The following is a 14,177-nucleotide window of genomic DNA, read 5'->3' as shown; positions in this document are numbered from 1 at the left end:
TTTTTGTTTTGCTCTTTCCCTACACGACCCCCCCCCGCCCCCCCCCCCCCCCATCTAAAGGAAAACTGGCAATAGAATTGAAATCAAGTCTTTTGATTTTGCTTTGGACATGTGGTGGTGTACTCATTTTCTTTGGATTCTTAGGGAACTAACTGTAAATGTTTAAGCTCTGGTCTCTCAGTTTGAGTTAGTAACCAGAAATTAGAATATAGGTGTAAATATCTACACTGGAGGCTGGAGGTTTGAGAAGTTGTGTACATCATGTCTCTTCTGCTCTCAACTCAAGCAGATTACTACTTGCTAAAAATGGGAATTTGAGTTGAACTTGACTTCAAGAGACGTCAGGTACTGACTGTCCCTTGTGTAAACCCACACTTCTCTGGAATGGAAAATCTGTATTATCTTTGGCCCCTGAAATAAAACCAGTTATTTTGATCCAGAACTCTGAAATCTAAAGATTTAGGCTTTGAGCACCCTTTCTCATATCCTCTTTAATAAACTTACAAACGACTTTGGAAAATGTGAATTTTCCAGTGGGAGTCGGTGAGTATTCTGACTCAGAAGCCATTATGTCCATGCAAAGATAATGCATTTTAGTAAGAGAAGAAATGAGTGACACTTTTCGTTTTTTGTGTGTGAGATTAGTCAAAGGTTGGTGTGAAAAAATGTTTCTGAGAGAAATGTTTTCATGGGAAGCAGAACAACTTAGTTTCTGAATATTCAAGGTGATGTGCTACGAGGGAAAAAACATTCTACCCTTTCAGAGGAAATGTGTGTGAGGTCATTTTCCTAAACTTGCTGAACTCCAGCATATCAGGGGCAATGTAATAATTAAAAACTCATTTCACAGCAGCTGATTAAGCTTTGATTCACAATTACTCTGTCTTTCAAAAGTCTCCTCTATCTGAGCATTTTGAAAATATGATGGCTTCATTATTTGTTATATTTCCAAAGTTAGAGCTTCAAAGGAGCTGCAAAAACTTTCTCAATCATCTAGAAAGTCATGAATAAAACATGCATACCCAGAATTTTAAATTAAAGTAATTAGGCCACATTAGAATCTTAAAAAAAAAAAAAAAAAAAAAAGATTTAACATCCATGTCAATGTGGAGAAAGATGCCCTTCATTAAATTACATCTTCTTCCTGTCCAACATTTTAAACTGCCACTTTTAATGTAACATTAGAAAAATAATTACTGTGATTAAGATAATTTTAAAAAGTAAATGTTAGAAAATCCGGACCACAACGTTTTCAGAGTATCCATTCCAATAAAATTTTTTTCTATAAATTATTTGAAATTAACGAAACAGCATCCTGACATTCTTTTGCCAACGTTGTGAGTCCAATTTAATGAGTGTAAACAGGAGGCTGATACTTAACTCAAGGCTGGGGAGCTCCAACAAGACTTAGACTATGTGATAAAAGCATCTAAAGATAGGGTGTTGAAACATTATAGCTCTTTGAGAGGCAACTCTCCAGGTCATGGTGGGAAGGTAAATCTGAGACGTGGGAGTGCTCATTCAATAGACTTTCAAGTTTAGGGAAAAATGCTTGCAGACCAAGAAAGATGGAGGTGGCTCCAATGAAGGAAAATGGAGACAGGTAGAGGAAATCCTGTGGCTTAAGTATCATACAGCCGTGTTTCTATGGTAAACGTCTTCTGATACATAGTTTGTTAAATCTTTCTTGCCCAAACTCTGCCTCTTGGGTCATTTTCCCATGGGTGGAGACACCTCTGTTACTGTAATGAGAGTCAAGGGAAACACAGAGTTTGTTTTATCCTATAGCATAATTTTACCTGTTAGCATAAAAACAAACTGCCAGTGATGCCAGCCCGGGATGGCACACTGAGAGTCACTGAGCTAGAGCAATGGCTTTTAACCCTGTCTGTATGTTACATTCACTTGTGCAGTGCTCTGGACCTTCTGATTTAATTGGCCTGGGGAAAGGTCAGGTCATCTGTAGGCTTAAAATCTTCACAAGTGATTCTTTTTTTTTTTTTTTTTTAATTAAAAAAATATTTTTTTTGTAACGTTTTTTAATTTTTGAGACAGAGAGAGCATGAACAGGGGAGGGGCAGAGGGAGAGGGAGACACAGAATCTGAAACAGGCTCCAGGCTCTGAGCTGTCAGCACAGAGCCCGACGCGGGGCTCGAACTCACAGACCGTGAGATCATGACCTGAGCCGAAGTCGGACGCTTAACCCACCGGCCCAGCCACCCAGGTGCCCCAAAAATCTTCACAAGTGATTCCTAAAAAAGATTTTTTGTAATGTTTATTTATTTTTGAGAGAAAGAGAGACAAAGTGTGAGCGGGGGAGAGGCAGAGAGAGAAAGAGAGAGAAAGGGAGACACAGAATCCAAAGCAGGCTCCAGGCTCTCAGCTGTCAGCGCACAGCCCGACGTGGTGCTCGAACTCACGAGCCGTGAGATCATGACCTAAGCCGAAGTCGGATGCTTTAACCGACTGAGCCACGCAGGTGCCCCTTCACAGGTGATTATAATGGGCAGACAGGATTGGGAACATTTGAGTCTGAGGATCGACATCGTAATTAGGCCCAAATAAACCATGGGGAACTTCACTAGACTTGAAATTCCAGGAAATGTCAGTCTGGCCTGCTTCTGCACACCTTGACTATATGGGATGCGTCGGGACGGGTAGTGTTAGATGACCAGTTTATGCCAAATGGTTGCTGTTTGCACCTGTGTAGATGTACAGATTGTCAGCCTTGGGTCTGTCAGTACTTCTGGAGCAGTCTGGGTTTCCAGAGGAGTTAGGCCTTGCCTTGGTGTGTCTGAAAGGATTAAGTGACTTGGTCCATCAAGTGTTTGGGTTAAAATGTATTTCTCCAGCATCTTCTTGCAACTCTGCAAGGACCTGCATTTTGTTGTGTTTCTCCCTTTAGTGGGCGAGAGTGCAGGTATCTAGCTAGTACCCAGTAAGCCATCAAAGTCCTCAAAATTTGGCAGTCGTGTCTGAAAGAAACCAACTGAAGCTTAGGGGGGAGGAGTTGGGGAACGTAGATGTGGGAGAGACGTCCCCCAGCCGCACCCTGGTCTGGGCTTCCCTTCCTGGCCACAGGTCACTGTGACCCAGCTCTGCCTAGGACTGGGGCAGACTGGGGTGAGTGTGGGGGAGGGGAAGCTCCTGCTTGTTGGACCATAATGGCCACTTTCTCCCACCTCTGGGCCTTTGGGTGTGAGGTATGCACTGACTGTTCATGAGAGGACACAACTTCTGTAAGCAGAGTGACCAACCATCCTGTTTTGCTTAGGACTGTCTGAGTTTTAGTGCTGGAAAGTCCAGCATCTCGGGAAATTCCTCACGCCAGGCAAATCAGGGCTGTCAGCCACCCCATGTGTAAGCTTAAATCTGAGTCCCTGCCCTCTACTTAGCTTTAATTCATCTGTAAAAGGGAGATGGTAATACAGGTTGTGGTGAGGGCTCAGTGCCAACACGGAGAGAACTCACTGTTCCAGGCCCAGGGCCCAAGGAATAGCTGGGGTTTTCTAGTCCTGTAGGATAGGCTGAGGAAACTGCGTAAAGGATATCTTATCACTTCCTATGACAAAATCAAACAAGAGCCCTAGGAAGCCTTACAAAAGACCAAGGAGGTTTTAAGGATGAAAGAGCTCTTATCCCTTTAAGAGGAGCATGGAGGCTGTAACATTTGGAAGACGTCATCACAGAGGAGTAGAATCAGGACCCGCGAAGGTTGTAGGAAGGTGTTCAGGTAGCAAGACAGTGAGAAGCAGGAAAGCACGAATTACGTGTAGGGACTATTTCAGGTTATATGGCTGGAACAAATAATTGTAGTAGCTGATGAAGTTAGAAGGGCACACTGGAGGCATTAAAGTCAAGGGAAAGGATTGCTTAATTTAGTGCACGATCGAGATTATTGAAGTTTTGTGTGTTTTTTCGTTTTTGGCAGTATGAGAATACAATAAGGAAAAGGAAGAATACAGAAGAAATAATTCTGAAAGAATTCATAGGCATTTTCTTTCAAGTCAAGACTGATTCCAAGAACAGGTGCTAAATATTTTCCAAGTGATTTTCAAAGTGGAAAGAAATGCCCTTGAGAAGCTGTCTTATTAAATATGTGCTTACAGATACTGGAAATCAAGGACCCTCTATTCTCCTCCCTTTAGTAATCACTGGAAGGGCTTCCTCTCCCCAAAAAGCTATCAATTTATGAGGTGTCAGACAATCATTTCAATGGCATTCATTCCATTTCAGCTATGTGCCCAGGAGCACGTCGTGCAGGGAAGATAGAAAATGATGCATCAAAGGCAACATCTCCTGCCCGCCAGCAACCCAGTGTGGTTGGGGGAAAAGACTGATCCACGCGTAGAAATTATCAAGTGGATCCTAGCAGAACAGTGTGTGACCAATCAAGTGATCCGTGCTTAGGTCTTACAGATCCAGGTAAATTCCAGTGCCGAGACCTAATGTTGCTCTTTTCTTCGTTCCTCTGCTTCAGTCGTATCCCTAGCATTTGACTAAGCACATAAAATAGGATTCAAATTGCTCCCACAGTAAAAGGCTGTCTTTATTTTGATCACAAATACATAAACCACAAGATGCCTTTTAAAGTTCATCCCGGGGAACAATATAACACAGTCTATGAGCAATTCACCAGGATTTACAATCATCTTCTCATTTAAAAGCAGATCTACTCTAAGGAAAGTAAAAAACAGCTTTTTTTTTTTTGTGGGAGGGATTCAAGTGAATTATTTGCTTTTTTTTTTTTTTTTCTTTTTATAACTAAGTCAGGTGGCTAATTTGGAAAGTTTTGAAAGCTGGCTTCTTGCCAATCAACTTAAAAAAATTTAAAGGATATAAAACTCAGTTTACCTAAACTAAGAAAGAAGGAAATCTACTTTTCAAGCTAATTTTTGGAATAAGTTGAATCAGAGAAAGTTTTTAGAACTTTTTTTTTTTAGAACTTTTAAAAACATTTAAAACATAAATCTTTAAGAAGACACTTCTAACGGTTCCTGATATTGGGAAAATTGAAAGGTTGTGCAAAGTGTTTCCATTTAATTATTGACAAATTTCATAAGGTCAGCCAAAGTATATGATCCTGTATTTGCCTTCAAGCAGTTTTCTTTTTTTTTTTTTTTTTTAATGTTTTTATTTTATTTTTGAGAGAGAGAGAGAGAGAGCAAGGGAGGGGCAGAGAGAGAGGAAGACACAGAATCCAAAGCAGGCTTCAGGCTCTGAGCTGTCAGCGCAGAGCCTGATGCGGGGCTCGAACTCACAAACCGCAAGATCATGACCTGAGCCAAGATTGGACACTTAACCGACTGAGCCACCCAGGCACCCCTACCTTCAAGCAGTTTTCAATACAGACTTACATGCATTAAGATTAAATATCAGGCAGCCTTTAAGAAATGCTCAATAATTGGAAAATAAAGTAAATATATTAAGATTTCTTGGTAGTGTTTTTAAATTAAAAAAACTTTTGTATATAGAGAGAGCATGTGAATGGGGGTGAGGGGAAGAGGGAGAGAGAATCTTTTTAAAAAATGTTCGTTTATTTGTTCTGAGAGAGAGAGAGACAGAGAGAGACAGAGAGAATTCACACGTGTGAGAGAGAGCGGGGTGAGGGGCCAGAAAGAGAGGACAGAGAGAATCCCAAGCACGCTGCACGCTGTCGGCACGGAGCTCAATGCAGGGCTCAATCCCACGAACTCGCGAGATCATGACCTGAGCCAATATCAAGAGTCAGACGCTCTATGGACTGAACCACCTAGGTGTCCTGGTAATGTTTTTTTTTTTTTGTTTTGTTTTGTTTTGTTTTTAAATTATTGAATTCAAATGGAACTTTAGATCTGACATATACCAGTCCTAAGTCATTACCATTCTATTTCTATTTTAGGGCAACTTAGTGAGAGTTAACAGAGACTGGTAGAGAGAGAAGCGCTTCTATAGGTATAATGAGTGTTAGGTATTCTATACTGAAAGAACTTGGCTGCATTTCAGTGAAGAAGTAAACCCTGTTACTTGAACAGAGAAAGATTATATATATATGATCAGATTTTCAGAGACTGTTGAAACTACTCCACAATGTCAACAATACCATCAAACATCAAACATTTAGGCATCTTTATTGCCATCTTTCCTCATTCTTCACTGTTGGAAGAGGACTATTGGATATCAAGCCATCATTCTTCAGTCTCATTAAGTTTGGGAGAGTATATACCTGTTTGCCTGAGATACACCTGGTTTATCTGTAATATCTTGGTACCCTGTTTAGCATTTCATAGGAAATGAAATATTATCATTGTTAGTTGCCCTAAAATAAGCTGAAAGGTGTTAAGCAGACCTCCATTTTGTGCCTCTGGATACGTCCATGGTCTTGTTGAGAAATAGGTGAGACCTATGAGCACTGTGTTGGCAATGTGACCAATATGTCCCTTTCAAGACAAGCATGCAGGGTGTTCAGCGATAAGAATGAAGAGTCCTGATGACTAGAGACGGTTAACTCCTTCCAGTTTTGCGCACCAGAAATATTTGGTGCTGTTGCCCCTTCAGGTCACCTGGAGCACTAGGCCGTTGGGCACAGGCCAATGCTTCAGCCTGGAGCGCTTGAAGCCATAGGTTTGACATTCAGTGGGATCAGTGGGAAATTATGGGTTAGATGCTCGTGAAACGTGTGCTGAAATAGAAGGGCACAGAGAGAAACAGTCTGACTGCTCTTACAGAGAGATTTCATTATTCATTTTATGCCATCAATCTACAAAGGTCTTAGTCTTGCCAAACTTTAGACAAGGATTAGAGTGAAGGTACTTTATATATGGAGTGCAGGTAATATCAGTAAGGTAGATGGGGAGGGAATCGGAGAGGAAGGAGGCCAGTAAAGGGTGCACAGTTAAGCCATTTTCCATAGTACATGACTAGAACTTAATTCTGCAGAGAAACGCTGGGAGTAGTACAAAACGCACATTTAGAATTATTCCACTGAGGGAGCACAGCATTGAGGGCATTTCTATGCCGAATCTGGAGAATTGTTAGTTGGGGTTGCAGCAAACCTTTTAGTCTGCAAAGACCTCAAAAAATGGAAGTAGACGTCTAGTAAAAATTAAATACTAAAAACTTTCTACTAAATTGGATAATGAGAGGCACCTGGGTGGCTCAGTTGGTTAAGCGTCCGACTTTGGCTGAGGTTATGATCTCACCGTTCCTGAGTCTGAGCCCCACGTCGGGCTCTGTGCTGATAGCTCGGAGCCTGGAGCCTGCTTCAGATTCTGTGTCTCCCCCTCTCTCTCTGCTCCTCCCCCGCTCATCCTCTGTTTCTCTGTCTCTCTCAAAAATAAGTAAACATAAACAAACAAACAAACAAATAAATAAATAGAATAATGAATGGGTAATATTTGCTATTTACCTTGACCACCATAGTGGTACCCTTGACCACATGAAAAGCAGAAGACTGGGAAATGCAAATTAAAACAGTAGTGAGGTGTCACTATATACCTGTTGGCATCTATATATCATGTAGAATGGCCAGACTTCAGAATATTGACAATGCCAAATGTCCAAGTGAGTGTGGAGCATCAGGGGCTCTCATTCGTTGCTGGTGGGAATGCGAAATGGCGCAGCCGCTTTGGAAGGCTCGTTGGCAGTTTGTTACAGAACTAAACGTAATCCAGCAATCATGTTTCTTGGTATTTACCCAAAGGAGTTGAAAACTTATGTCCACACAAAAACCGGCAAATGGATGTATATAGGAGTTTTATTCATCCTTGCTCCAATTTAGAAGCAACCAAGATGTCCTTCACTAGGTGAATGGGTAAATAAACTAAATAAACTATATACATCTAGATATGGCCTATTATTCAGCAGTAAAAAGAAATGACCATCAAGCTATGAAAAGATGTGGTGGAACTTTAAGTGCGTATTACTGAGCAAAAGAAGACAATCCAGTCTGAAAAGGCTACATAGTCTTTGATTCTGACTCTATGACATTTTGGAAAAGGCAAAACTATGAAGACAGTAAAAAGATCAGTGGTTACTGGGGATGGAGGAGGGAGAGGGATAAATAGATGGAGAACAGAAGGTTTTTAGGGCAGTGAAACTACTCTGCATCAAACCGTAATAGTGAATATACATCATTATACGTCTTCCCAACCCCTAGATTGTACAACACCAAGAGTGAGTCCTAATGTAAATATGGACTTTGGTAATGATGTGGCATGTAGGCTCATTGATTTGATCAGAGGTACCACTCTGGTGGGGGATGTTGATAATGGGGAGGCTGTGCATGTGTGGGGCAGAAGGCATATGGGAAATCTCTGTACCTGCTCAATTTGGCTGGAAACCTAAAACTACTCTAAACAATAAAGTCTATTAAAACACACACACACACACACACACACACACACACACACACACAACAGAGGCACCTGACTAGCTCAATTGGAAGAGCATGCGACTCTTGATCTTGGGGTCGTGAGTTCAAGCCCCACGTTGGGTGTAGAGATTACTTAAATAAATAAAACCGAAAAAAAAACCTACAACAAAACCAGAAGACACTGGTTTACTGAAGGACCATTAGTAACTACTGCAAAAGTTTGTAGCTGTTAAAGACTCTGCCCAAAGGCAGTTGTTAAACATGTGCAGCTCTATGAGGTACATTGACTCACTCTGTGATGTGTGACTTTTCTGTAGATCACATGAGTCTTCTTCAAAATTAATTGTGCTCATTTTCAATTTCAAGTTTTCTTTTTTTTTTAAATTTTTTTTTTAACGTTTATTTATTTTTGAGACAGAGAGAGACACAGCATGAACGGGGGAGGGTCAGAGAGAGAGGGAGACACAGAATCTGAAACAGGCTCCAGGCTCTGACCCATCAGCACAGAGCCTGACACGGGGCTTGAACTCACGAACCGCGAGATCATGACCTGAGCCGAAGTCGGATGCTTAACCGACTGAGCCACCCAGGCGCCCCTCAATTTCAAGTTTTCTTGTGCACGTACAAGAGTGAAGCAATAGTTATCACAATGTCGGCTCCATTAGCAGAAAGCCATGTAGTTATATACGCCAATATTTTGTGAGTGTCCTCAGATGCTGTACCCAGTAATTCCAATAGTGAGTCACTTTTTTCCCCTCATTTATGGAATTAAAGTTGCTGTGACTTCATTTTGTTGCAAGTGATACAAATGACCTTGTTGCCAATGATACTGTAGGATTCAGTAACAAAGTTCAACATTGAAATAATGAACGTTAGAAGACCCATTGTTATCATACAAAAAGTAAGAAAATAACAAGTTTTGTAGCAAAGCTGATGTACATAAAACAAAATAAGGCACCAGTCTGTCAGGAGGCCCTTTCTCTTTCGATCGTGCCCATCCTCAATCAGACTGGAAGTGTTTGAATGTTCAAACATTGACTTTTAAGCCAACCTAAGTGTCTCCCAATAACATGAAACATTTTTATAAAAGCACTCTGAATCTTTTTGCATGTTATTATTCATAATCAGTTAAAAATATTTAAGCAAACAATTCAACAAACCTAACACCAAAACTTCAGCTTTTTAGCAAGTTTTAATAACTGAGACCAACCCTAACAAACAAGAAGTTTGAAAAGTCATCCTTCAAAAGCAAGAGCATAACCGAACGACTTAGTCAAATACAGCGGTTTCAGATTTTCATCTGGGAATTTTGTTTCAGCGGTTGGCAATATCTGAATTCTTGGGACGAATCCTGTGATGGAGATGTGTTTTTGGTAGGAAAAATTTATATATCAATTTATGCATATGGGACTGGAATGAAATGAAGAAGTCCTCATGTTTTGCTGCATTTAAAAGAATCAGAAACAGAAAAGGGGGAAAAAAAGACGCAGAAGCAGAAGGTCTACTGCTGCTTGTGTTACTACCATGTACTACCATGGCTTGTGCTCATGCAGGATCCCAAGTGCTGGAAGCTTTGTCTTGTGCACCTGCTCAGACTTAGGCAAGCCCTGTGACCACTTGGTTATCACCACTTGGTTTAGATCTGTGGAAAAGTTGATGAGTAGGATGGACTGTGTGTCTGGGGCTCCCGGGGACCCTAACGTGGTATACCAACCTTACTTGGCTCTCAGGATGTTGTTAAATGTGTAGCTTTTTTTCTTATTTGCATCTATGGCGGTTTCTTCCTCTTCTGGCTGCTCTATCAGACGTGGAATCATTAGTGGTTCTTGGATTTTCTTGGAAGAGCTTGTCACCCTGGCTTTTAGTTTGTTAGTTGATCCAGTGATTTTGTGTCTCTGATATAGTCTCTGTATTTTTGTTAAGTTTTTTGTTTTTTGTTTGTTTGTTTTTTGAGAGAGAGCAAGTGAGCAGGAGCGGGGGAGGGCAGAGAGAGAGAGAGAGAGGAAGAAAGAATCCCAAGCAGGCTCCATGTTGGCAGTGTGATGCCCGAAGCAGGGCTCGAACTGATGAACTGTGAGATCATGACCTGAATCAGAAGTCCAGGTGCTTCTCAAAAAAGTATTCTTTGTGTATTACTCAGCTTGCTCTCATTGTTGGGGTGAGAATAACATTCACTTGTGACTTTGTATCTTAGGCGTTGGCTAACTTTGGTCTGTGGGCCAAATTCTGCCCGTCACCTGTTTCCATAAATACAGTTTTACTGAAACCCAGCCATGCTCGTTTTGTTTACATATTTTCTGTGACTAAAAATTGAGTCGTTATGACAGAGACCATATGGCCTGTAAAGCAAAAATTATTTACTATCTAGTCTTTTACAAAAAAAGTTGGCCAACACTTGTTCCACATCTTAAGTGGAAGCAGAATTCCCCTTGACACTATGAAAATTTTGTTGCATCCTGGAATGAAATTCCACGCTTTGAATGGGACTTACAGTGTCTATTGGTCAGAAGTGCGAATGTCTATTCTCTGTATTATACGTTACTGTTTTTTTTTTTTTTTTTTAAATCAGTGTACGTGTTTTGTGTTTGATTAACCAGAATCTCAGAACCAGATATTTGTTTGGCAAATGTTAGGTCTTGTTCTTAAAAATGGCATTTGCTACTAAAAATGATATGGACTGAATTTTGAGTCGTTTTTCTAAGGAGATTGCTTGCTTTGGATTAATCCATTTCTCCTTTATCTCCTAGAGACCAAGGAATCCCTGATAAGGCCTTTGATAGAGGATATCAAGTTATTGGTAGAGGTTTTTTTGTTTTGTTTTGTTTTGTTTTGTTTTGTTTTGTTTTTTTGACAGACAGAGGGTGAGAAAGACAGAGCAAGCAGAGGGGGAACAGAGAGAGAGGGAGAGAGAGAGAATCTTAAGTGGGCTTCAATCCAGCGCGGACCTGACACTGGGCTCGATCTCACGACCCTGGGATCATGACCTGAGTGGAACTCGAGACTCAGATGCACGTGCCCCCGGCATAAGGTTTTATTTGTTTGTTTGTTTGTTTTTGTTTTGGTTTGTTTATTTAAAAAAAATTTTTTTTAATGTTTATTTTTGAGAGACACAGAGACAGAATGCGAGTGGGTTAGGGGCAGAGAGAGAGAGAGGGACACACAGAATCCGAAGCAGTCTGAGCTGTCAGCACAGACCCCAACGCGGGGCTCAAACTCTCCGACCTCGAGATCATGACCTGAGCCGAAGTCGGCCACTTAACTGACTGAGCCACCCAGGAGCCCCTAGTATGTTTATTTATTTATTTGTTTATTTAGAGATAGGGCATGAGGCAGGGGCAGAGAGAGGGAAAGAGAGATCCCAAGCTGACAGTGCAGAGCCCTATGCGGGGTTTGAACCTACAAACTGTGAGATCATGACCTGAGCCAAAATCAAGAGTCTGATGTTTATTTAACTCACTGAGCCACCCAGGCACCACTGACATAATTTTGATAAGGGAAAAAAATAAATATAATTTACACACAGTTCATAATTTGCATGGATAATTTATATGACCATGTTATCTTTGACTTCTTTGACTGAATGTTTAGCCAACTCTATCAGCAAATGTGAATTTGTAACTCTTTTAGGCATCATTGTCAGGGAGATGGGAAACATAGTAATCAATATTTTCTGAGTTTTAATTTTTCTAATTATAAACAAATGTATATGGAAAAGTACAAAATAAGTCAATCTTGATCATTTTTAACACTGTTTAATCTTCTTCTAAAGCTTTTTTTTTTTTAAAAAAAACACTAATTTTAACATTTTGTCAAATGTGTTTCTGCATCTGTTGAGATGATCATGATTTTTATTTTTCATGGGTTAATGTAGTGTATTGAACTGATTGATTTGTAGATGTTGAATCATCCCTGTATCCCTGGAATAAATCCCATTGATCACAGTGTGTGATCCTTTGAATATACTGTTGAATTTGGTTTGCTGATATTTTGTTGAAGATTTTTGCAGCTATGTTCATCAGGGATATCAGCCTATATTTTCTTTTCTTTTGGTGTTCTTATCTGGTTTTGGTATCAAGGTAATCCTGGCCTCATCAACTGAGTTTGGAAATGTTTCCTCCTCTTCTATTTTTTTGGAAGAGTTTGAGAAGGATTGGTACAAGTTACCAGTGAAGCCATCCAGTCCTAGACTTTGGTTTGTTATGAGGTTTTTGATTAATTCAGTCTCCTTACTAGTATTTGGTCTAACTTTCCTATTTCTTCATGATACAATCTTGGCAGGCTGTAGGTTTCTAGGAATTCATCCATTTTTTTAGGTTGCCCAGTTTGTTGCTATATAATTGCTCATACTAGTCTCTTCTGATCTTTACATGATATTTTTGTGGTATCTGTTGCAGTGTCTCTTTTATTTCTGATTTTGAGTCCTCTTTTTTTTCTTGCTGAGTTTAGCTATAGGTTTGTCAATTTTGTGTTATCTTAAAAAAACAGCTCTTGGGGTGCCTGGGTGGCTCAGTCGGTTGAGTGTCCGACTTCGGCTCAGGTCATGATCTCACGGTCTGTGAGTTCGAGCCCCGCGTCGGGCTCTGTGCCGACAGCTCAGAGCCTGGAGCCTGTTCAGATTCTGTGTCTCCCTCTCTCTCTGACCCTCCCCTGTTCATGCTATGTATCTCTCTGTCTCAAAAAACTAAATAAACATTAAAAAAAATTAAAAAAACACAGCTCTTAGTTTCACTGATCTCTTCTATTGTCTTTTTAGTCTGTATTTCATTTATTTTCACTCTGATCTTTGTTACTTCCTTCCTTTTACCAAGTTTGGGCTTTGTTTGTTCTTCCTTTTCTAGTTCCTTGAGTTGCAAAGGTAGATTGTTTATTTGAGGTCTTTCTTGTTTCCTGATGCAGGCTTTTATCACTATGAACTTTATGCATGCATCAGTATGAATTTCCTACAGTTATTCTTAAATTCAGTGAATATTTGGACATAGAGGCAGTGTGAGAAGGTGGCTGTGCCTAGTGGTTTGTATGTGGGATGCTCCGGGCAGAGGAAATCCCCAGGAGCTAAGCTGTTGCTTGGCTTTCCTGGGGTCACAAGCAGCTTGACATTAGCTGGGGACCGGGACCCTCTTCCTCCCCTCCCACCAGAGGGCTTGTGGCTAGGTCTATGGGAGATCAGATATTTGTTCTCTGTTCTTGAGGACAAAGAGATTGTGATCTTGTTCTGTGGAACGTTCCTCCGCCCTTTCAAATGTATGATCATATTCTCAGCATTTGCTTTTACATTCAACCTCGAAACTTCCTGCCCAATTCTTAGTAAAGTTCTGCTGCCAGCAGCCTGCATGAGGCGGAATGCTGATTTAGCTCCTAGGCTGTGCTGAGCCACATTGCCATGGTAACCAGCAGTCAAACCTGGGAGAAGCAAGGCTGCAGAGGCACTGGAGTCATCACCAAACAACAAATCAAAGGGAAATGTCTCAGGGGAGATTTCTAATTATCACACATTTGTCCTTGCAGCCAAACCAGAGTGCAGAGGAAATGGCACCGTTGGCATTGGCACCTTTGGGCCACAAAATCATGGAAACTTTCTTGTTCTTCTGTGGGCGTTCCCTGGAGCCTCCTGCTGCCTTAAGGTCTATTGAAAATGATGTTTAGATTGACCTTTTCCTTAGAGTTGTCACCAAGTCCTTAGTAGTGATAACTATAATGCTCTACAGCTTAAGGTATTTTTGAAGGCAGCAAGGCACTTTTCTTTTTTATTTCACTTTTTTTTTAAGCAAGGCAATTTTAAAAAGCCTTGTATCTGTGAGCCTGATAGCTAATAAACATCTGAGA

The sequence above is a fragment of the Panthera uncia genome (genome assembly GCF_023721935.1).
Source record: "Panthera uncia isolate 11264 chromosome A1 unlocalized genomic scaffold, Puncia_PCG_1.0 HiC_scaffold_17, whole genome shotgun sequence".
Classification (NCBI taxonomy): Eukaryota; Metazoa; Chordata; class Mammalia; order Carnivora; family Felidae; genus Panthera; species Panthera uncia.
The sequence above is the reverse complement of the archived record's forward strand: the minus strand, read 5'-3'. Positions refer to the sequence as shown.